Raw genomic sequence first — 24,167 nt, forward strand, 5'->3', positions numbered from 1 at the left:
GACCAGAGGGGGGAGTGTAGAGGAGCAGCCGAGTACCTCTACCGGATGTCCCACCACGATTCTGCCTATATGCTGTAGACCAGAAATAGCGACATGTGCCATGCCAATAATGGTACCTATACCACAAAGAATATTTGAGGTGAGGTATCCACTAAGAAAGCCCAATGAGAAGTATCCCCGAAAGACTGATGGTCTCCTGAGAGAAGCGCCTGAAGAAGTATGAAGATGTAGGAAGAAGAAGCTGGTGGCATCACGAGAAATGAGTGTGACGCACTGAGAAGTATGACCAGAGAAGAGAATGCATAGGCGATATAGAATCTGATAGCGAAGCAAAGAATCATGTGCGTATTGAAGATTGCGCGTGTGAGGAGCACTGCAGAAAACACAAGTCGTTTTACAATTGTACAGACGCTGCAACGCAAGTAGACTAAGTAATCATAAGGCTGGCTATGCGTAGTCTATATACTGCAGGCAGTGCCACCAACATATATGTATATAAGAGTTCTGGACATTCAATGGCATATTTTAGTAAGCAAGTCTTCATGAAGGAAGATGGATTGAAAGTTATGTGTGTCGCAGCAAAGAATAGGCTTGAATTCGAAGCAAGACCAAAGAAGCTGTCTGGCTTGATGTCCAAGACTGGAAGCAGCCAAGAACTGGTTATCAGCTGCGAAGAACAGTAAAACGTGAGAAGCCGAGGCATCCCTTGATACGTTGCAAGGAGAGAACACCATGGGTGCCAAGTGTCTTTATTAAAGACAGTTAAGGCTATAAAACGAGCCAATTAACGGTCTCTGATCACGTGAGCTGAGGGTGAAAACAGACGATGGGCATGATGCACCAGATTGAAGATAAGTGCTTACACACCCTTATATTCCCAGAGACGAGAAGCTACTATAAGGCAGAGTTCAAAGACAATATGCATGGCAGATGGCATGAGTGATGATAGATGTTGGGCTCATTGGGCGGGGAGATACGGTCAAGCTCACCCACCAGCACCTGGAGTACCATCTTACGTACTGCTAGAGCATCGAATCTTCCAGAAGGTTAGAAGCGTGCCAACCAATTATAGGAGGCTGTATAACGAAGAGACTTATAGTTTGAGAGCCAATGAAGTGTTGTGTTTCTAATTACTGTCGAAGATGAATTGAACTATGACTTGCACTAGGGTAGGGCATGAGTGCCCACCTGACTGTTGAGACCCAATCACAATCCTTTCCCATGTAGAAACTATACTTAGATGTTCCCCTTGAGCCAACAACAATTTCCCATAGGTTTTTTCTAATTTGCCACATAGTATGATATCACTTGTGACGAACCTTTAGTAAACATGTGTTGTTTTTTATTAAATGTTTTGAGATTATGCTGTGCGACGTCCGCTTGTATATTCATTTTATTCCCTATTATAGGCAATTGATATTAAAACAGAGTTATTTGCCAACTTCCTGAGTCATTCTTATTATTTAGTTTGAGAAGTTATTCTCCATCCCATCCATAGTACGACATGTTACCATGAGTAAAAGGGCCTCTAGGGTTCACGTGGACACCTAATGATGGAGACATGGGATCATATGGAGACGGACAGAAATGGACGCCTCCTGGGGAAGAGTGAGTTGGACACTTGGGGACAGAGAGAGGTGGACACTTAGAGACTGAGTGAGGTGGACACCTGGGGCCAGATAGAAGAGGACACCTGGGGATGGAGAAATGTGGACACCTGGGGATGGAGACAGGTGGGCACCTGGGAACAGAGAGAGGTGGACACATGGGGATGGAGAAATGTGGGTATCAGGTAATATTATCCCCATAAATAATGTTGTCATACATATAGTCGCCGGGAAACATAGGTGACATTTATTTATTTATGGGGATAATTAATGGGGTAATTGGGAGCGGGGTTTGTGGGGTGTCCCCCGCTCCCTTAAAAAAAATATGGGGGTTGCGGGGTTGTCCCCAGCAGGTTCCATGGGGTAATATCGCAGAAAAAAAAAACAGCACCATTCTTGTATGGCGAAATGTTTGCAGTGATATTATTAAATGGAACCGAAATGTGGACACCTCGGGATGGAGACAGGTGGGCACCTGGGGACAGGGACAGGTGGACACCTGGGGACCGAGTGAGGTGGACACCTGGGGACAGAGAGAGGTGGAAACCTGAGGACAGAGATAGGTGGACATCTGGGGGCAGAGTGAGGTGGGCATCTGGGGACAGGGACACCTGGGGATGGAGACAGGTGGGCACCTGAGAATGGAGACAGGTGGGCACCTGGGGATGGAGACAGGTGGGCACCTGGGGACAGGGACAGGTGGACACCTGGGGACCGAGTGAGGTGGACACCTGAGGACAGAGATAGGTGGACATCTGGGGGCAGAGTGAGGTGGGCATCTGGGGACAGGGACAGGTGGGCACCTGGGGATGGAGACAGGTGGGCACCTGAGGATGGAGACCGGTGGGTACCTGGGGATGGAGACAGGTGGGCACCTGGGGATGGAGACAGGTGGACACCTGGGGACCGAGTGAGGTGGACACCTGAGGACAGAGATAGGTGGACATCTGGGGGCAGAGTGAGGTGGGCATCTGGGGACAGGGACAGGTGGGCACCTGGGGATGGATACAGGTGGGCATCTGGGGATGGAGACAGGTGGACATCTGGGGATGGAGTGAGGTGCACACCTGGGGGCGGAGAGAAGTGGACTCCTGAGGATGGAGAGAGGCGGGCACCTGAGGACAGAGAGAGGCGGGCACCTGAGGATGGAGAGACGTTGACACCTGGGGATGGAGAGACGTTGACACCTGGGGACGGAGAGATGCGGGCACCTGGGGACGGAGAGATGCGGGCAACTGGGGACGGAGAGACGTGGACACCTGGGGATGGAGAGACGTTGACACCTGGGGATGGAGAGACGTTGACACCTGGGGACGGAGAGATGCGGGCACCTGGGGATGGAGAGACGTTGACACCTGGGGATGGAGAGACGTTGACACCTGGGGACGGAGAGAGGCGGGCACCTGAGGATGGAGAGACATTGACACCTGGGGACGGAGAGAGGCGGGCACCTGAGGACGGAGAGAGGCGGGCACCTGAGGATGGAGAGACGTTGACACCTGGGGATGGAGAGACTTTGACACCTGGGGATGGAGAGACTTTGACACCTGGGGACGGAGAGATGCGGGCACCTGGGGACGGAGAGACGTGGACACCTGGGGATGGAGAGACGTTGACACCTGGGGATGGAGAGACGTTGACACCTGGGGACAGAGAGATGCGGGCACCTGGGGACGGAGAGACGTGGACACCTGGGGATGGAGAGACGTTGACACCTGGGGATGGAGAGACGTTGACACCTGGGGACAGAGAGATGCGGGCACCTGGGGACGGAGAGACGTGGACACCTGGGGATGGAGAGACGTTGACACCTGGGGATGGAGAGACGTTGACACCTGGGGACGGAGAGATGCGGGCACCTGGGGACGGAGAGACGTGGACACCTGGGGATGGAGAGACGTTGACACCTGGGGATGGAGAGACGTTGACACCTGGGGACGGAAAGATGTCGGCACCTGGGGACGGAGAGACGTGGACACCTGGGGATGGAGAGACGTTGACACCTGGGGATGGAGAGACGTTGACACCTGGGGACGGAGAGATGCGGGCACCTGGGGACGGAGAGACGTGGACACCTGGGGATGGAGAGACGTTGACACCTGGGGATGGAGAGACGTTGACACCTGGGGACGGAGAGATGCGGGCACCTTGGGACGGAGAGATGCGGGCACCTGAGGATGGAGAAGAAATGTGGACCCCTGGGGATGCCAGTCCACTTCTCATGCCAGCAGGCCATGTGATGCAGTAGCCGGAACCTTCTCTTCATGGGGAGAGACCTGAGGACACCCCTTTACATGAAAAGAGCCTCAAACACACAAGCCCTTCGTCACCTTCCCGCAGGTTTCCCAGCAACCTCTGCGGGGCCTTGCCTTACCTTCAAGGAGGCGCACATCTGAGCTCCAGTCAGGGTTGGGGAGACTACACAAAGTGACACCCTGAGCACCCCTTTCATACAAATAAGTCAATATGCCTGAGGCAGAGTCAGTCACGTGCCAGGTGGCGCCTCTGCAAGGCTGGCATGCGTGGGGCAGAGTCAGTCACACGCCAGTTATGCACCTCTGAATGGCTGGCATGTCTGGGGCAGAGTCGGTCACATGCCAGGTGACGCCTCTGAAAGGCTGGCATGCGCGGGGCAGAGTCAGTCACATGCCAGTTATGCACCTCCGAATGGCTGGCATGTCTGGGGCAGAGTCGGTCACATGCCAGGTGACGCCTCTGAAAGGCTGGCATGCGTGGGGCAGAGTCAGTCACATGCCAGTGATGCACCTCTGAATGGCTGGCATGTCTGGGGCAGAGTCGAGCATGTTAGGCCTCGGAGGCCTGCGAGGCAGCAAATCTGGTGCATTTAAAAAGGAATGTGGGAGTGCAGACGGTTGTGGCTTCAAGCCCAACTTGTTCAAAGACTATGGGTATGAGTAGTGGCTAAATCACCTACTAAGCCCCACACTACTGCCTACTAAGCCCCACACTACTGCCTACTAAGCCCCACACTACTACTATTCCAGCATTGATCCCAATCATAAAGGTGAAACAGGCGCAGTCCAAAAGGTATGCTCTTATATTGTAGCGCAGGCCGAGGGCAGGCTGTGTCTTCAGGAGGGGAGTGAGCTGGTGCAGAAGCAAACCAAACGACAGTAGTACTGGGGCTGGGGATTCCAGGGGTTGTTGGGTCAGTGGCGCTGGAAGACTCAGCAGCCTCGGGTACAGAGAAGTGGGGATTTTCCTTCAGCACCAAGTGGGCGCGACTGCCTCAATAAAGCCTGGTGATACTGAAGTGCCAACGGTCTGGCAGTCAAAGAGGCTGGTCACCAGGCAGGTGCGGTCGAGTTGGGGATGCTACACGATCCAGTGGGTCTCAGATGTGGAGACAGTAGAGCTTCAGCATTTGCAGTTGAGCGAAACTCAGAGGTGCAGAGGTGCTTCAGCATCAAGGTCAAAAACGACTCCAGCGGTTTCCTTGCAGCAGCTTGGATGGTGTCGAAGGTGCCCAAACCGGCATCGAGGCGGTTCAGAGATGCAGGGAAAGCCAGGGGTTGCTTCCTTGGCACTTTGGACGCTGGAGATCCAGTCCAGTCCAGGATCCTGGTAGCTGGGCAAGTCCTAGCTTGTGCTCTTCGCAACCAGGAAGATTTGTAGAGCGCTCTTTCCGTGTTCTGCTCCTCCAGTGAGTAGGGTCCTAGGTAGCAGTGTCTAAGGTGCAGTAGGCGTCGTCGAGCTATCTGGGAACCCCCGATAGGATGGTTAGGCCGAAAAGCTTTCCCTTCCTTGGAGCTCCTGTTCTTTGCCTCTCTGGCATCAGACCTTAGAGTAAATTGTACTCCCAATCAGGTTGTAGGGAATCCTTCTTCAAGCAGTGTCCAAAAATGAATGAACTATTGGGAACCAGGGTGCCCCAATATAGGCACAATGCTACACCAAATTGGTCGACAGCAAGCCCGATGTTCATGGTCCAATACTGATTGCTGTCACAGGTCTCCTTTGTCTGCTGATGCCATATACAGCGAAAGGATGCTTGGAAGTCTACGCAAAATCCAACCTGGTGAGAGCCCTCCATGGAATGAGCCTCCCCTCTGGGCTACTCTAACTCTGCCTCTTCCTCTGTCTGCCTACATCAAAAGGTCTCTAGTAATCAGCAACGTGGGGGGAGGTGAACATTGTAATGAAAAGACTGTATTTGAATCACTGGTTCCTAGGGGACCCCCAATGGAGTGTTCCTGGACCCTGGAGGAAGGTATCAACCCTCCTCAAAGGGATCAAAGAGAAGCTTTCGGGGCTGGATCCAACATGGTTGAGGCGGAACGCCTAGGCCAGACGGCTAATATACACCAGGTCCTGTCATGAAGGAGTTACTGCCCACCAAGCTGACAATAATATGACATTCAATGCAAGTGGCTGTATAACTGCGTCATTTCAGTAGCCACCATGTCTTTAGTAGACAATGTTTATATTCATATATTAATGTGCCACCAGGATCTGGGGTACACAATTATGATGTTTTGAACCAGAGGTGAAGATGGTTAAAAAGCCAGCTCTACCATTTGGAGCTCCCAGCTTCAGCAGCTGTGTCCAGGGATGCACATGTGACATTTAAAACGGACCTATTGCTGCCACTGCCAGATGGTTGCAGCAAGGTTCATGTGGGCATTGTGAAAGGGGGATCAAATTAGCAGATCTCACGTTCAGAAAAAGAGTTCCCTGCATCATTTTCAAATCAGAAAACTCGTGCTATCCCACCCTCGCAGGTGGCATTCTGCCACACCTGGGCACCCTGCCTGAGAAATCTGGAGCATCAGCTCTGAGGCTGCATAGCACACACATGAGTGCTGTTTATATGCAGATGACTGGTCCTTCTAGCAACCCCCCCAAAGAGTGTCTCCAGCACAACCTCCTCCTGGAAGATTGGTGCAGCACATAGGCCCAAAGAGTCTACTACTCACCCTTCTTTTTAGTGGTACGGAAGTCGACTGCACCACAGACTGCACTCAGCATAAGTGTCATGGGAAGCCTTACACTTGCAATGGGGGCCCAACATTAAGCGAGGGGCATGTGGCGTGGGATAGAATACCCGAAGAGACCCCGCAGAGCGCCGGATTATCCACTAGGCCAAGTGGGCACCGGCCTATGGGCCCCACTGCTTTCAGGGGCCCCACAACAACGCATCAAAATAAAGCGGTGCAGAAAATTCTAAACTTATTAGGCGATAATTTGCGAGGGGGGAGGGGGGCGACCTTTCGACTGCCTAGGGGCCTCCACAGGGTTTAATCCGGGACTGGCCCCTGGGGGGGGGGTCCTCTGGGGGAGAGTTCTACTACTAAATATCCAGAAGCACACGTGTGAACGTTGGAGCCGCTTCACACAATGAGACATGGGATTGTAAAAGGATGAGTTGGCCTGGAATTAAGACGAGGTTTCGGCAATGCCACATTAAAAAGAGTGAACCAAACGGCCCGCGTCCCCCCCCTCCCCCTCCCCACCACTGGGCAGTGCGTGAATAAATGACCAATCACAGCAAAGGGTCCCACAGCAATGGCTCCCCCCCGACCCCCCCCCCCCCCCCAACATCAGCAGCCAGTATACTGGACCCCAGCTACAGAAAGAGGGGTCCCCCAGAAAACAGATCACAGAGAGCCACCCGCAAAGCCTTCTGGGAACACAGCTCGGGCTAGAAAGCTACACGCACACAAAACCTCAAACGTGCAGGATATCGGCACACAAACCACGGGCAGGCGCTCACCAAACACAGACTGGCAATAGAGAACCCCAGGGGGGCCGGGGGCTGCTTTCTCCTGCACTCCTGCACTGCCCCGTGTACAGAGACACCTGGGCCACAGAGGAGGCTCTACACACACCCGCAAAGACCAGACACACCGCGGGTTCATAGTGTGCCCCTGCTTGGGCAGGTAGCACCTGTCCCCACGTGACGGATGCCCCAGAAATGCCATTTGAGCTTGGGCAAATTAAGCCACATGGCAGTCCAGTACCTCTGGGAGGTCGGTTGAGCTGGGGCAGAGTCCGGCCCATGCCAGCGTCCAGCAGTATGTACACAGGGGTCGGCAGCCCTGCCAGGGGATGGCTCACCCTCACACCCGGGTGTGAGTGAGTGAGTGTGTGTCTGCACCCAGGGGGGAAGCTTTATTCACAGGTGCCTGTCACGTCACATCCCCCCCCCCCCCCAGCACACGGGGCCCCGCCCAGCACACAGGGAGGGGCTGAGAGTGAGTCTAGGGGGCTCACGGGGACGGCGGAGAAGCAGAGTGGACGGGAGACTGCCACGAGGGCACCATAGATCTCCTGCAATACAGGGAGGCTGCCAGCAAGAGACGTCAGCAGTGCGGAGAGACAGTCAGCATCTACAGGGCCCAGCAGGAGACGGCCAGCACTTACAGGAGACGTAAGAGACTTCAGCAGTACAGGGAACCAGTCAACATTTACAGTGCCCAACAGGAGACTGCAGTAGACGGCCAGCAAGAGACTTCGGCAGTACAGAGAGACGGCCACAGGAGTCGGGGAGGTCCCAGCAAGAGACTGCCAGCATCTGCAGGAGACGGCCAGCAAGAGACGTCAGCAGTGCGGAGAGACAGTCAGCATCTCCAGGACCCAGCAGGAGACTGACAGCATCTCCAGGAGACGGAAGAGACTTCAGCAGTACAGGGAGACAGTCACGGGAGCCGGAGGACTCCCAGCAAGAGACTGCCAGCATCTCCAGGAGACAGCCAGCAAGAGACTTCAGCAATACAGAGAGATAGTCACGGGAGCCGGAGGACTCCCAGCAAGAGACTGCCAGCATCTCCAGGAGACAGCCAGCAAGAGACTTCAGCAATACAGAGAGACAGTCACGGGAGCCGGAGAACTCCCAGCAAGAGACTGCCAGCATCTCCAGGAGACAGCCAACAAGAGAAGCTTTGACAAAACAGGAAGACAGTATCGACAGAGACCGCCAACAATATAGGAAGTCAGACACTCGCAACAGGAGACGGCCACTGCCAGCAGGAGACTGTCCACATGTACACGAGACTGCCAGCATCTGCACGAGACGGCCACTAAGAGACTCTAAAGCAATACAGGGAGACAGCTCGCAGTTACAGGAGTCTGTCCGCATCTATAGGAGACGTGTGAGCACATATAGGAGACTGCCGACCTCTACAAGAGACGGGACACTGCCAGCAAGGGGGTGCTGCCAGCACCTGGTGAGCAATGGGACCCCCAGAAACTCGGGGTGCCGCTGCGGTCTGAGGCCGGCCGCTCACAGGCACCGAGAGCCGCCGGGGGGAGCACAGGCAGAGTCCGGGGGCCTTCGAACTGCCAGTGAAACCCCCCCGCCCCTCCGCCCAATAAAAGATCCAGAGGACCCTGTGGTGAGTGCACGAGCTGTACTTGTGAATGAGGGGAGTCACGGGCTGTACTGGTGCTGGGGAGAGTCACGGGCTGTACTGGTGCTGAGGGGAATCACGGGGTGTACTGGTGCTGAGGGGAGTCACGGCTGTACTGGTGCTGAGGGGAGTCACGGGCTGTACTGGTGCTGGGGAGAGTCACGGGCTGTACTGGTGCTGGGGGGAGTCACGGGCTGTACTGGTGCTAAGGGGAGTCACGGGCTGTACTTGTGAATGAGGGGAGTCACGGGGTGTACTGGTGCTGAGGGGAGTCACGGGCTGTACTGGCGCTGAGGGGAGTCACGGGCTGTACTCGTGAATGAGGGGAGTCACGGGCTGTACTGGTGCTGGGGGGAGTCACGGGCTGTACTGGTGCTAAGGGGAGTCACGGGCTGTACTTGTGAATGAGGGGAGTCACGGGCTGTACTGGTGCTGAGGGGAGAAACGGGCTGTACTTGTGAATGAGGGGAGTCCCGGGCTGTACTTGTGAATGAGGGGAGTCACGGGCTGTACTGGTGCTAAGGGGAGTCACGGGCTGTACTGGTGCTGAGGGGAGTCACGGGCTGTACGGGCGCTGAGGGGAGTCACGGGCTGTACTGGTGCTGAGGGGAGTCACGGGCATGTACTCGTGAATGAGGGGAGTCACGGGCTGTACTGGTGCTGGGGGGAGTCACGGGCTGTACTGGTGCTAAGGGGAGTCACGGGCTGTACTTGTGAATGAGGGGAGTCACGGGGTGTACTGGTGCTGAGGGGAGTCACGGGCTGTACTGGTGCTGAGCGGAGTCACGGGCTGTACTTGTGAATGAGGGGAGTCACGGGCTGTACTGGCGCTGAGGGGAGTCACGGGCTGTACTGGTGCTGAGGGGAGTCACGGGCTGTATTGGTGCTGAGGGGAGTCACGGGCTGTACTGGTGCTGAGGGGAGTCACGGGTTGTACTAGTGCTGAGGAGAGTCACGAACTGTACTTGTGAATGAGGGGAGTCACGGGCTGTACTGGTGCTGAGGGGAGTCACGGGCTGTACTGGTGCTGAGGGGAGTCACGAGCTGTACTTGTGAATGAGGGGAGTCACGGGCTGTACTGGCGCTGAGGGGAGGCACAGGCTGTACTGGTGCTGAGGGGAGTCACGGGCTGTACTGGTGCTGAGGGGAGTCACGGGCTGTATTGGTGCTGAGGGGAGTCACGGGCTATACTGGTGCTCAGGGGAGTCACGGGCTGTACTAGTGCTGAGGGGAGTCACGAGCTGTACTTGTGAATGAGGGGAGTCACGGGCTGTACTGGCGCTGAGGGGAGTCATGGGCTGTACTGGTGCTGAGGGGAGTCACGGGCTATACGGGCGCTGAGGGGAGTCACGGGGTGTACTGGTGCTGAGGGGAGTCACGGGCTGTACTTGTGAATGAGGGGAGTCACGGGCTGTACGGGCGCTGAGGGGAGTCACGGGCTGTACTGGTGCTGAGGGGAGTCACGGGCTGTACTTGTGAATGAGGGGAGTCACGGGCTGTACTGGTGCTGAGGGGAGTCACGGGCTGTACTAGTGCTGAGGGGTGTCACGAGCTGTACTTGTGAATGAGGGGAGTCACGGGCTGTACGGGCGCTGAGGGGAGTCACGGGCTGTACTGGTGCTGAGGGGAGTCACGGGCTGTATTGGTGCTGAGGGGAGTCACGGGCTGTACTGGTGCTGAGGGGAGTCACGGGCTGTACTTGTGAATGAGGGGAGTCACGGGGTGTACTGGTGCTGAGGGGAGTCACGGGCTGTACTGGTGCTGAGCGGAGTCACGGGCTGTACTGGGCCATGCACGTGCCATACCGGGGAGTCTGTGGACTGTAGTGGAGTTTATGTGTACTGTACTGGGGATTATATGGACTGTAATGGAGAGTATATGGTCTGTACTGGGATCAAGAAGACTGCACTGGGAAGAAGGCGGACAGTACTGGGAGTATGTGTACTGTACTGGGGATTATATGGACTGTAATGGAGAATATATGGTCTGTATTGGGATCAAGAAGACTGCACTGGGGAGAAGGCAGACAGTACTGGGAGTATATGTACTGTATTGGGGATTATATGGACTGTAGCGTGGAGAGCGGTCGCCGGTGGCCTGAGGGGATCAGCAGGCCTGGAAAGCCCTGCCTGGGCCTCCGTGAGTGTTGTTTCTGTGCTTGTTAAAACTAGGAAAAAGAAAGTTGAATTTGTTTTTCCCTCGCGATCCTAGCGCGGTGTTTGGCCTGCTCCTGCTCCCCCCTCCCACTTCCTGGTCTTCCCCTCCCTCCCCGCCTCCCTGCCTGCCCACACCCCCCCCTTCCTCTCCCTCTGCCTATAACCCCCCCCCTCCTGGGCAGCCCTCTGCCCGGCAGCCCCCTGCGGCTAAGGGCCCCAGGCCAAGGGTGACTCCCACAGTGCGGCTCCCTGTGTGTCTGCAGGTGTCCGCAGGGGACGCCAGGTGCCAGTTCCTCCGATCTCTGGCCCACCCCTCCTCACCCTGCTCACCTCATCCGCATGATGCCTCGCCCCCCTATTCCAAGTGTATGGTAAACTAGGGTGCTTTTTCTCCCCTCGCAGGATTCTCAAACTTAGGTGGCCCTGACCTACTACGCATTACTGTTTGCTCTGCATTGTGTTAAACTAGGGTGTTTTTCTCCCCTCGCAGGATTCTCAAACTTAGGTGGCCCTGACCTACTACGCATTACTGTTTGCTCTGCATTGTGTTAAACTAGGGTGCTTTTCTCCCCTCGCAGGATTCTCAAACTTAGGTGGCCCTGACCTACTACGCATTACTGTTTGCTCTGCATTGTGTTAAACTAGGGTGCTTTTTCTCCCCTTGCAGGATTCTCAAACTTAGGTGGCCCTGACCTACTACGCATTACTGTTTGCTCTGCATTGTGTTAAACTAGGGTGCTTTTCTCCCCTCGCAGGATTCTCAAACTTAGGTGGCCCAGACCTACTACGCATTACTGTTTGCTCTGCATTGTGTTAAACTAGGGTGCTTTTCTCCCTTCGCAGGATTCTCAAACTTAGGTGGCCCCGACCTACTACGCATTACTGTTTGCTCTGCATTGTGTTAAACTAGGGTGCTTTTCTCCCCTCGCAGGATTCTCAAACTTAGGTGGCCCTGACCTACTACGCATTACTGTTTGCTCTGCATTGTGTTAAACTAGGGTGCTTTTTCTCCCCTCGCAGGATTCTCAAACTTAGGTGGCCCTGACCTACTACGCATTACTGTTTGCTCTGCATTGTGTTAAACTAGGGTGCTTTTCTCCCCTCGCAGGATTCTCAAACTTAGGTGGCCCTGACCTACTACGCATTACTGTTTGCTCTGCACTGTGTTAAACTAGTGCCCTCCACTCACTTCCTGTCTGCATACTCGTGTCGCCTGCCACCCCTCCTACTCCATGGTGCTCTCTATCTCGCCTATCTACTCTAACTGCTTCTCCATTGACTATCCTGCTCTCCTCACTAAATCCGGTAGGAAAAAGTTTAAAAAGGACATCCTGGTCTCCAACCCAGGCCTCCCTATCGCTGACACCTACACGAGCGCCTGCTCCAAGGAAACTCTCACTGACATTCTCTTTTTCGTGCCTTCACCTGAACTATGGACCCTTCACATGGTTGCTGTGCTCTCTCCTTTCTCCACCTCTCCCATTAATGGTGGCACCCGTTGGGATGTCCTCTTGGCCCCTTTCCACTCCTCTAAAGCCATCATTAATGTCTATGCTAACGGGACCGTCTTGGTCCAAGGCCCTCAGGCCAACCTTCACCTCTTTGATAGACGCTTCCCATGCCTCATCAACTTCCTCTCCGCTCCCGCTGTCCCCCCTCCTCTGTCCTCGGCTACCTTGCCTCTCCCCTCCCTCCCTGCCCCTTCTCTTGCTCCCTCTTCAACTCCTTCTCCAACACCTCCGCAGGGCGTACCTCTGATCTGTACCCCTCCCCGGAAGTTTTTCAAGGGTGGCAACCTTCTCCACATTGCCACTCTAAATTCTCGCTCTGCCATCAAGCACTCCTCTGATATCTGTCGCCTTCTTGAGGAACTGGACCTCGACGTCCTCGGTCTCACTGAGACTTGGTTCACTGCCAGCTCTGCCACCAGCTTCGACACACTCCTACCTGACGGCTACAAGATCCTCTCCGTGCCCAGGCCCAACCGCTCAGGGGGTGGTGTTGCCCTTATCTTCCCTGAGTGGATTCCTGCCACTGTCACTCCTACGCAGACCTACTCCTCTTTTGAATGTCTTGTCTGCCGACTCTCTCTCTCTCCTAGCCATTCCCTTACCGTGGCTACTATCTATCGGCCACCTGGTCAAATTTCCTCCTTCCTCTCTGAGTGGGCTGACCTCTCCTCCTCACTCCTGTCCTCAACCACCCAACTCCTCTTTCTCGGTGACTTCAACATCCACCTCGATGCCTCCTGTCCCCCCACTGGTCTCTTTCGCGAACTCTGCAACTCTCTCTCACTCTCTATTCTCCCGTCTGGGCCTACTCACTCTGCAGGGCACACTCTTGATGCTCTGATCTCTTCTGACCTTCCCCTCTCCCTCCCTCTCTCCACTCCTCTCTCCTGGAGCGATCACTTTCTCCTATCCTCCCACCTCTCCCTCCCTAACCCACAGGCAAAGCCACCCTCTTCACTGCCATCCACCTTCTCGGTCATCCGACCCATGAAGCGCGTGTCAGTTGAGGCTTTCGCTGCTACCTTCTCGCCCCCTTCTCCCCCCTCGGCTGACTCCCACCCTGACACAGCCCTCTCCATGCTCTATTCCTCTATATCTGATACTCTCGATATCCTTGCCCCCGTCATGAGAATCCGCCTGAAGCCCAAAGCCAAATGTAACTCCTGGTATGACTCGGATCTCGTCACCCTAAAACGCAAGTGCAGGGTGGCAGAGAGGAAATGGCGTGCTTCATGTTCATCCTCTGACAAACTGGCCTGCCGCCTGCTCCAAAGGCAATACCGGCTCTCCGTTCTCACCAAGAAGAGAGCCCTTATCCAAGCCCGCATCTCTGAGGCATCTAACAACTCGGCCGAACTCTTTAAAATCTGCAAGGAGCTGGCCAACCCTGCTGCAGTCTCTACCTCTCCTGTCCCCTCCCAGGCCCTCTGCACTGCACTGGCCTCGCACTTCATCTCAAAAACTCAGGACATCCTGACCTCGCTCTCCTCCTCTCTCCTCCCTCCCTCTCTTCCCGTCTCTTCCTCTTGCTCTCTTGCAGCCGCCCCTCCGCCCTCCTTCTCTGCTTTTCCACCTTTTTCTGCTGATGAGGTTTCCAGACAAGTCCGATCTATGAAAGCCTCGTCTAAACAGGTTCACCCCTGTTCCTCCAAAACCATCAAGGACCACATCGACTCCCTGGCTCCTGCCCTGGCTGACTTTTGCAACCACTCATTCGCCTCTGGAGTCTTCCCATCCCCCCTCAAGCACTCCCTTGTGCACCCCCTCCTCAAGAAACCCTCTTCCGACCCCTCCTGCCCGGCCAACTATCGCCCAATCTCCATTACTCCCTTCCTGGGCAAGCTCCTGGAGAAACTGGCCATCTCCCAGCTTAACCTCCATGCTGAATATGTGGGTAATCTTCATGACCATCAATCTGGCTTCAGAGCGGCCAGAAGCACGGAAACTGCTCTTCTGAACATCCGTGAGGACCTGCTCCTGAACCTCGATTCCAACACTCCCTGTGTTCTCATTCTGCTCGACCTCTCCTCTGCCTTTGACACTGTCAACCATGCCATCCTGCTCAACCGTCTCCGTGATAACCTGGGTATCACTGGTCAGGCTCTGGCATGGCTGACCTCTTTCCTTTCCGGACGACCCTCCCAGGTCCAAATGGGCTCCTTCCTCTCTGACATCTTTTTCTCCACCTGTGGTGTCCCCCAGGGATCCAACCTCTCTCCCTGGCTTTTCAACCAGTATCTGGCACTCCTTGCCCAACGCATCGCCGCTCTCTGCCCCCACTTCCAGTGCTATGCGGACGATACCCAGCTCATTTTCAGGCTACCCTCGGCCTCCTCCTCTTCTTCCCTCATCTCCGACTGTCTGTCTGCCATCCAGGAATGGTGTGCCGCCAATGACCTCTGCCTTAACGCCAGTAAGACTGAGATTCTACTCATCGGCACACCCACTCCCTCCTTCCCTGCAGCTCTCTGGCCGGCCTCCCTTGGCCCCCTTCCTGCCCCTACCTGCAAGGCTAAAAACCTCGGGGTCATCTTCGACTCCACACTCTCCTTCTCTCCTCATATATCTGACGTCTCTAAGAAGTCACACTACCAGCTGCACCTCCTCAGAGGTATTCTTCCCTTCCTCTCCTTCCCCCAGAAGCTCACTGTCTCCCGAGCCCTGGTTCTCTCAAGGCTGGACTACTGTAACAGCCTCTATCTTAATCTGCCTGCCTCCACTCTCCGCCCTCTGCAACTTATCCAGAACAGAACTGCGAGACTTGTCCTTGGCCTCAAGCCCAGGGACCGTATCTCTCCAGGACTGAAATCTCTTCACTGGCTCCCAGTGGCTGCGAGGATTAAGTTCAAAACCCTCTGCATTGTCCACAAGGCCTTCTGGGGCCTGGGGCCTAAATACCTTCAACTCTCTCTTCCTAAATATCTTCCTTCACGAGCCCTTCGCTCATCCGTCTCCAACTCCCTCATGGTCAGCCGCTTCTCGAAGCAACGAGCTGGGGGTAGATCTCTCTCCGCAGCAGGGGCCTCCCTCTGGAACAGCCTTCCTGCCTCCCTGAAACTGGAGGAGAACCATCTCCGGTTCCGGAAGCACCTCAAAACCTTCCTCTTCGCTTCTGCCTTCTCTCTCCCTCTCCCCTGCTAAACCTGCTTAACTCCCCTCTGAATTCTGCACTAAACCTGCATCTTGGCCACTCTCAGCGACCTCGGTCTAGGGCCCAGCCACTCTCCACTTGCACTGCCTCCCTGGCTCCCCCTGCACTGTGGGACTGTCACTGTATCCCTACAGCCCCCCTTCCCAGCACTTGCTCTGCACTTACCTCGTACCTGCCACCAGCTGGCCCTTTTATTTATTATTTATTAATTACTATTTTATTACGCTACTTACCGTGTACTGCACTTTCCCCCCCACCTCCTCCCCCTGCACTTTCTCCTTTTCCCCTTACCTCTGCACTTGCGCGATCTGAATGACACCTGGCCTAGTAGGATCGTTTGTCTGTCTTTCCCCTTGTTTCCCTCCCGCCCTGCCTCGTCGCGCCTTGAAACACTTGTGTATAGGCGCGTTACAAATACCATATCATATCATATCATATCATATATGGTCTGTACTGGGATCAAGAAGACTGCACTGGGGAGAAGGCAGACAGTACTGGGAGTATGTGTACTGTACTGGGGTTTATTTGGACTGTAATGGAGAGTACATGGTCTGTACTGGGAGTGAGAGAACTGTACTGGTGAGAAGGCAGACAGTACTGGGAATATGTGTACTGTAATGGGGAGTACATCGCTGCACTGGCGAGTATATGGTCTGTACTAGGAGTAATAGGACTGTACTGGTGAGAAGGCAGACAGTACTGGGAGTATGTGTACGGTACTGGGGATTATATGGACTGTAATGGAGAGTATATGGTCTGTACTGGGATCAAGAAGACTGCACTGGGGAGAAGGCATCAGTACTGGGAGTATGTGTAATGTACTGGGGATTATATGGACTGTAATGGAGAGTATATGGTCTGTACTGGGATCCAGAAGACTCCACTGGGGAGAAGGCAGACAGTACTGGGAGTATGTGTACTGTACTGGCGATTATATGGACTGTAATGGAGAGTATATGGTCTGTACTGGGATCAAGAAGACTGCACTGGGGAGAAGGCAGACAGTACTGGGAGTATGTGTACTGTACTGGGGTTTATTTGGACTGTAATGGAGAGTACATGGTCTGTACTGGGAGTGAGAGAACTGTACTGGTGAGAAGGCGGACAGTACTGGGAATATGTGTACTGTAATGGGGAGTACATCGCTGCACTGGCGAGTATATGGTCTGTACTAGGAGTAATAGGACTGTACTGGTGAGAAGGCAGACAGTACTGGGAGTATGTGTATGGTACTAGGGATTATATGGACTGTAATGGAGAGTATATGGTCTGTACTGGGATCAAGAAGACTGCACTGGGGAGAAGGCGGACAGTACTGGGAGTATGTGTACTGTACTGGGGATTATATGGACTGTAATGGAGAGTATCTGTTCGAAGAAAAACTCACCCGTGAAGAGAGCTGCATTTTGTTTTGGGGGAAGTGCATCCAATCCAGCACTGTGTGTTTGCCGCTCCTCCCAACGCATCAGCGTGCTTCCTGGAGGAGGCGGGGTAGGAGCAACACGTGACTGGATCACGTGATCGCGGCCGCCTACAAAGGACTAAGGCAGCCGCCCGCTCAGTGCGCTATCTGTTCGAAGAAAAACTCACCCGTGAAGAGAGCTGCATTTCGTTTTGGGGGAAGTGCATCCAATCCAGCACTGTGTGTTTGCCGCTCCTCCCAACGCATCAGCGTGCTTCCTGGAGGAGGCGGGGTAGGAGCAACACGTGACTGGATCACGTGATCGCGGCCGCCTACAAAGGACTAAGGCAGCCGCCCGCTCAGTGCGCTATCTGTTCGAAGAAAAACTCACCCGTGAAGAGAGCTGCATTTCGTTTTGGGGGAAGTGCATCCAATCCAGCACTGTGTGTTTGCCGCTCCTCCCAACGCATCAGCGTGCTTCCTGGAGGAGGCGGGGTAGGAGCAGCACGTGACTGGATCACGTGATCGCGGCCGCCTACAAAGGACTAAGGCAACCACCCTTGTGGCGTTAAGCCCGGCTGGAGTAAAGCCCAGTGACTGTTGTGCGGCTGTTTGGCGCAGTTGGCGCAAAAATCTACATGTGACTTGCATGAGAACCAACAGCAGCCAATAACAGCTGAGGTGAACTTGAGGTAAGGTCTACATCGTTTACAATACTTGTTCATACAGCGTGAGACTGCGGGAAATTATATCCTTTGATCACGCTGTTTTGTCTAATTACGACTCGATAAAAGACCTTTTTCCTCGGGTCTGATATAACTAAAGTGACTACTTAGCACTACATCTTCACCCTTGGTAGTGAGCACTTCTGACGTAAAGTGACTAACTACCCCAGACTTATTTAAAGTGTAGACACATCGCTTACCACTTTCTACCAACAAACGGTGTATACATCACAGATTGTTGATTAAACTAAAACTTGATGAAACTTCGTAGCACCAAAGACATGGAAGGGGCAGGGAATGGATCGTATTTAAATCAAAGCTGTGAAGTGATCATACCAACTGCTCAACTCGCTCAGGAGAATGCTAATCTGATGAATGGACAAGAAATCCAAGTTCTGGTACATGCTGATGAAAAACATAGTACTCCTACAAAAAGTCAGATAGAGAAAAATCCAAATATCGCTATAATGAATAATTGGAAAAAAGGGTTGGAATACACTATCTCAACAAGAAAAATACAAAGCAAAATAGAAAATCACTTTGGGAATAAACGACATAAAAGCCACAGTGACATCGAAGGCGAATCCCTCATTCTTTGGGAAGAACCAAGACACTCTCAAACCCCGACTTCTAGCACAGAAATACACATTGTTGCAGCACACCTGGAAAAAGAAACCTGTACCTCATCTGAGGAAGACAACGCATTCACCCCAACCCCACAAAACCTACAATCTTCATCAGCTGTTGTACAGCTAATGCTGGAACAAAGGGACTCAGAAAGAAAAGACGATGAAGAAATAACAACACATCCAAATACAGACACATTGAAAGCACTGAACTTTGTTCTTAGCTCATTGGTTTCAGTCTTTGAGATGCTAAAAGGAGAGGTCCAATTGCAAAATGGGACATTGCTAGAAATGACTAAAGACATTTCTCTTTGTGACTCTACTTTAGTGGGCCTGGCAAATGCCATCAATACAAAACTGAGCACCCCAATTCAGGCACTGAATATTGAGATTGTAAAACAAGGACTCGACATCTCCTCTATCCAGCAATCACTGAAAGAAAAAAATCAAACTGAAAACCAAAACAACACACTTTTGAAAGAGATTTTGTCAACCTTGAAGGGACAACTGCCCCCAGTTCAAATAGAAGAAACCCCAGAAAAAATTCAGGAATACTCATTGGAGGACACCCCACTTTCAGATTCAATAATGGAAGAATTCTTAAGACTAGCTACAGTACTAGAGGAAGAGGCAGATATTGGAAAAAACACAAAAGAAACTAAATCTGATAACCAAAAAGCCAATCAGGTAGGAAAACCTCAGGAATGGCAAGAACAAGGGGAACAAACATCAAGAGGCAGAAGAAAAAGGAGAAATCACTTGGCAAAGAGAAAGAGCTCTAAATCTTCACAGTCTAAAAACAAAAGTAAACATAACAAAGGGCTGAAGCAAAACAAAATTGGAAAAGAAAAAGGTAAGATCCAGGGAAAAATACAATCCGTTGGGATTAGTGAGGAGCAGGACACCATTGTGGGCGATTCTAAAACCCCTCATATCGGCACAAAAAAAAATAAACTCAAAATAGGAAAAGGAAACCAGAAGGCCAAAATTGACATCTCTACAAAGACCAATTTAACTAAAGATAAACAATTGGACGATATAGTTCCAATAACGAAAGCAAGCATTGGCTTACAAACAGAGGAGCTGACAGGACAAAAAAACAATCTAAAAAAGAAAAACATAGAGATTGGAAAGGATCTGGAAAAACAGATAAATCTAGAGGAAACAACAAGAAAAAAAAACCTAGTCGCTCAACCTCAAAAAGAGAACATAGCCAAAGCAGTCAAATGGGCCCCAATTTTCACACAAAAAAGAAGGCAGTCTGTAGTAAAAAGAACTTGTGGGAATGTCACTGCCACAAATCAACAGGAAAACAGGAAAATTGCCCCCATCTTTCTAACAAAGAAGCCGTTGGCTTTCAAGGACCCAAGCACAACCCTTCCAGGTGTAACTGTTCCAGCAAACATGCTGGGGAAAAACACACCTGAAATAAATGACAACCAAATCAAAAACGGAGAAGGGAAATTCGTCAAACTTGATACCCAGATGCATCGTGAGGAGAATGCTGCAGGTATCCACTCACTCTCCGAAATATGCGATAAACCAACTGAAAACACATCAGTGGGAAATGCCAATGAAAGGATTTGGTTGAGATTGCGCTCAAACCAAGGCCACTATAAATCTTTAAACCGGGGAGTGATTCTGAACATAATACAAAAAATAGGAGACCTCCACTCTTTAAAATCCAACGACATTGAAAGCGTGAAATTCCCGTTGTCAAGTGATCCATTCCTGGTTGAACTCATTATGACTTCAGCGAACGCAAGAAATGATGTCTTGCGAAACTCAATTGAGTTGGAATCCTATGGACTGGAAGTTTCATGCAATGATAAGAAAAACAACATTATGGCCAAACACTGCATTCTCCCATGCCCAAACAAAGAAACAATATATCAAAATGAGGCAATCCTCACAAAGCAAGGTAGTTTAGAAAAAGATCTCAAAACAAAAGAAAACACCCTTATGCTCCTACCAGACATACTGTCAGAAGTTTTGAAGAAGTTGGGCTTGGGCACACAACGACTTTAGAAAGAACCATGTTAACATCTTTAGTTGGAACACAAGAGGCTCTAGTGTCATCAGAGGCAAAGAAACAAGGTCATACTTATTCAATCAGGGGGATGCGATTCTTTTACAAGAAACCTGGTTGGTTAATCCGCTAAACATCGAAGGGTATATGGTTCATTGTCTGTCAGCCGTACAAAAACCACTGGGCCGGCCCTCAGGAGGCTTACTAATAGCACTAAAAAACCAAGTCTTTAAAAATGTAAAGGAAATATGGAATAATCCCCAGGGCATTCAGGCATGCAGAGCTGAAGTATCTATACAAGAAACCACCACAACTTGGGTCTTTGTAAACATTTACTGGAACCCTGCAACATCGAAACTAGACTGTTTTCTAGAGAACTTAGCATCTCTATTCGAACTATTAAAAACAACTCTAGTTTCTAGTAAGATCGTGGTAGCTGGAGACTTCAACACGAATTGCCTATATCCCCTAAAAGGAGACCGAGATCGAGTAACACATAGGAAAATTACTCTGGGAAAACAATGGCAGGATTTTATGGAACAATGGGACCTCCATATGGTAGTGGGCTCACAGGAGGGTGTAAAAGAACCATATATAACCTGGAGAAGAGGGAACTCATCTTCAGCCTTAGACTATATCTTTGTTTCAAAAACTCTGCATGCTTCGCCCTATACATTAAAAATAAAACAGGAGTCTGGCAGTGACCACAGTAGACTGGAGTTGTCACTCGAAAATATTCTAACAACAGAAGCTGAACGAGAACTACAGTTGCTTGAGGGGAAGAAAGGAAAACTTAGAGTCGTAAAATATAAAGATGGGGGAACTAATTTAAATGGAAAACTCAAAATGATTCCTGAACACATATGGAAATCACAATGCGATCCACACCGATTTACCAACTTTCTATGGGCAACTCTAGCACCCAAATACTTAGCGGGAGAAGCCAAACAGAAACACCTGCACGCCTTTGACGAATCCACACAAAGAAGAAAAAGAGAGCATAGGAAAACGTTAAGAGACATCAAAAAGGCAGGACTTTCAGTGGAGGATATGAAAACTGAAATAAGAACCCAAAAAGCCAATTACAAATCATGGTCGATCTCACATAATGCTCTTCGGATACAAACAGACAGCGAGCACATACTTAAAACACTCAGAGAAAAAAACAGCAAGAACTTCTGGGAAGTAATGAACCAGTTCGAAGGGGCGCACGCACAATCATTATGTAACCTAGTTTCAGAAGATGGCTGGGTGAGCTACCTGACAGAGACATATAAGAGCGACGACACCCGCGAATTTAGACCCAAACCAGATATCCATTGGCAACTTAATTTCTGTGAAGAAGACATACGGGAAATTATAGCCAGTTCCTCATCATCTAAAGCATCGGGTCTAAACGGCTTGACCTATCAGGCACTGAAAAGCGAACCAACATTGTGGTCAAAGTTATTATCCGCTCTCTTTAAAGAAATACTAAAGCAACAAACCTTTCCAGCATCTTGGAAAACAGCCCTTATAGTACCTTTCTTTAAATCCGGGGATCGTCGTATACCAATGAACTATAGACCGATAGCATTGCTGGACATTGAAAGCAAAGTCTTCATGAGACTATTACTGTCTCATGTCTCGAAATGGGTCGAAGATTTTAATATTCTATCACGCTTTCAAACAGGATTCCGCAAAGGCCACTCAACATCTATTAATGGCCTGATTCTAAACATCTTGAATGAGCAAAAGAGAGGGGGGAAAAAACAAATGCTGTACGGAGCCTGGATAGATCTGTCTAAAGCTTTCGATCAGGTTGAACGAGTCCTATTGTGGGACAAACTCCGGAACTGGGGAATGCCAGAATCTCTTCTATCAATTTTAGTGGAACTTCATAAAAACACCAATCTAAGAATACGGCTCGACGCAATGGGTCATCTGTCTAGACTAGTTGAAGTTAATAGAGGTGTAAGACAAGGGTGTTTGGGGGCGCCTCTGTTCTTCAACTTGTTCCTGGCAGATATGGGCCATTTTCTAGAAACGTCTGCCTTGATAAGCCCAACACTAAATGGGAGGAAAATCTGCTGGTTGGCGTATGCGGATGACATAGTTCTCCTCGACAGAACACCAATTGGGCTACAACACCTACTTGACAAACTGAACGAATATGTAGGACTAAACAAATTGACAGTTAATCCATCTAAATCAAACATTTTGATTTTCAAACACCCATTGTCAAAAGTAAAATACATAAACTGGAACATGGGAGGAGAACGGATTAAAACAGTAGAAACCATAAAATATCTGGGATATAACATCTATGCCCATCCAGCAACATACAAAGTAGAAAATGAAGTGTTAGCTAAAATAACACAATTCACATCACAGATGATTAAGTTAAATTACAAATTTTGTAAGTTCTCCATTTTGCCTCTGGTAAAGTTCTATCTCGCCAAAGTGGTTCCAGTTGTTCTATACGTACTAGAAGCAAAACCGGATCTGTGGTTCATAAACTGGGACAACTACGAGGGTCGCCTCTGGACAAGAGTTTTGGGTCTCCCAAATTGTGCAACCTTAAAAAGCCTAAGATTTGAACTAGGCCTAAAATCTCTAAACTGTATGGCCGACTGGAAGCTCATTTCACTGTTCAGGGAAATAACACTAAGCAAGGACTCGACGTTGTATGGAGACCTCAAACACGAAGCACTATTGAAAAAATCCACTATTCTCATTTCGCTGGAAAGGAAAACGTTGGAAATGCTAAAGAAACTGGATCTAAATGAAGAGACTCTGGCTCTAAATCCACTTAAAGTAAAATGCAGACTAGAAGAACGGGACTGGATTGAAACAGTGGAGAAAGTAAGAGAGGACCCAACTCAAAACATATTTTTGAAGGGAGAAAAGAAACTTGGATCTCTCTCATGTTATCTACTGAAATCTCCAAATAGAAAATTGCGTTCAGACTTCCTCAGAATGAGACTGAATCTCGTCCACTGTGGGGCTGTTCTGGTAAAACGTAATCAAGGGCAGATGGCAATAAAACTATGCTCAATCTGCTCAAACCCTGCCAAACAAACGTTAAAGCATATCCTAATGGATTGTGAAGGCACCTGGCCTCAGCGACTAAGATTCTTTAGAGATCTGGTACGGAGGGAGGAAGACATAGTTACAGACTTCCTCTGGGACAGAATTATCTCAGGAAAAAATGCTGCACTTACGTTTGCAGCAACCCAGGTGCTAATAGAAAGTGGTCTGACAATCTAACACAACGATCCAAAGGATAAATGTACCTAAGCATGGAACTTACAGGACTAGAAAAATTTGGCAGGGTTGGTGGACAGTAAGAAATGTTAACACAAGTTTTGTCTTTTTTTGTACTTAATGCAAATTGTTTTGTATTGTTTTCCCTTTTGTAAAGGCTTAAGCCAAAACAAATAAAAAAAAAAAATAAAAAAAAAAAATCTGGTCTGTACTGGGTTCAAGAAGACTGCACTGGGGAGAAGGCGGACAGTACTGGGAGTATGTGTACTGTAATGGGGAGTACATTGCTACACTGGCGAGTATGTGGTCTGTACTAGGAGTAATAGGACTGTACTGGTGAGAAG

General features: G+C 50.9%; 1 protein-coding gene across 1 annotated transcript in view; it reads left to right on the forward strand.

Annotated features, from left to right (window-relative positions):
* Positions 1 to 7,847: 7,847 nt before the first annotated feature.
* The window catches only part of LOC138480684 (ras-related protein Rab-38-like), a 203,273-nt gene continuing 186,953 nt past the window's right edge, over positions 7,848 to 24,167 (forward strand). Inside the window, exon 1 of the mRNA XM_069612361.1 lies at positions 7,848 to 8,962. The gene's annotated coding sequence lies outside the window, so the exon portion shown is untranslated. The remainder of the gene's footprint in view (positions 8,963 to 24,167) is intronic.

Source organism: Ambystoma mexicanum, chromosome 5p (genome assembly GCF_040938575.1).
Source record: "Ambystoma mexicanum isolate Mex_15411 chromosome 5p, UKY_AmexF1_1, whole genome shotgun sequence".
NCBI classification, from domain to species: Eukaryota; Metazoa; Chordata; class Amphibia; order Caudata; family Ambystomatidae; genus Ambystoma; species Ambystoma mexicanum.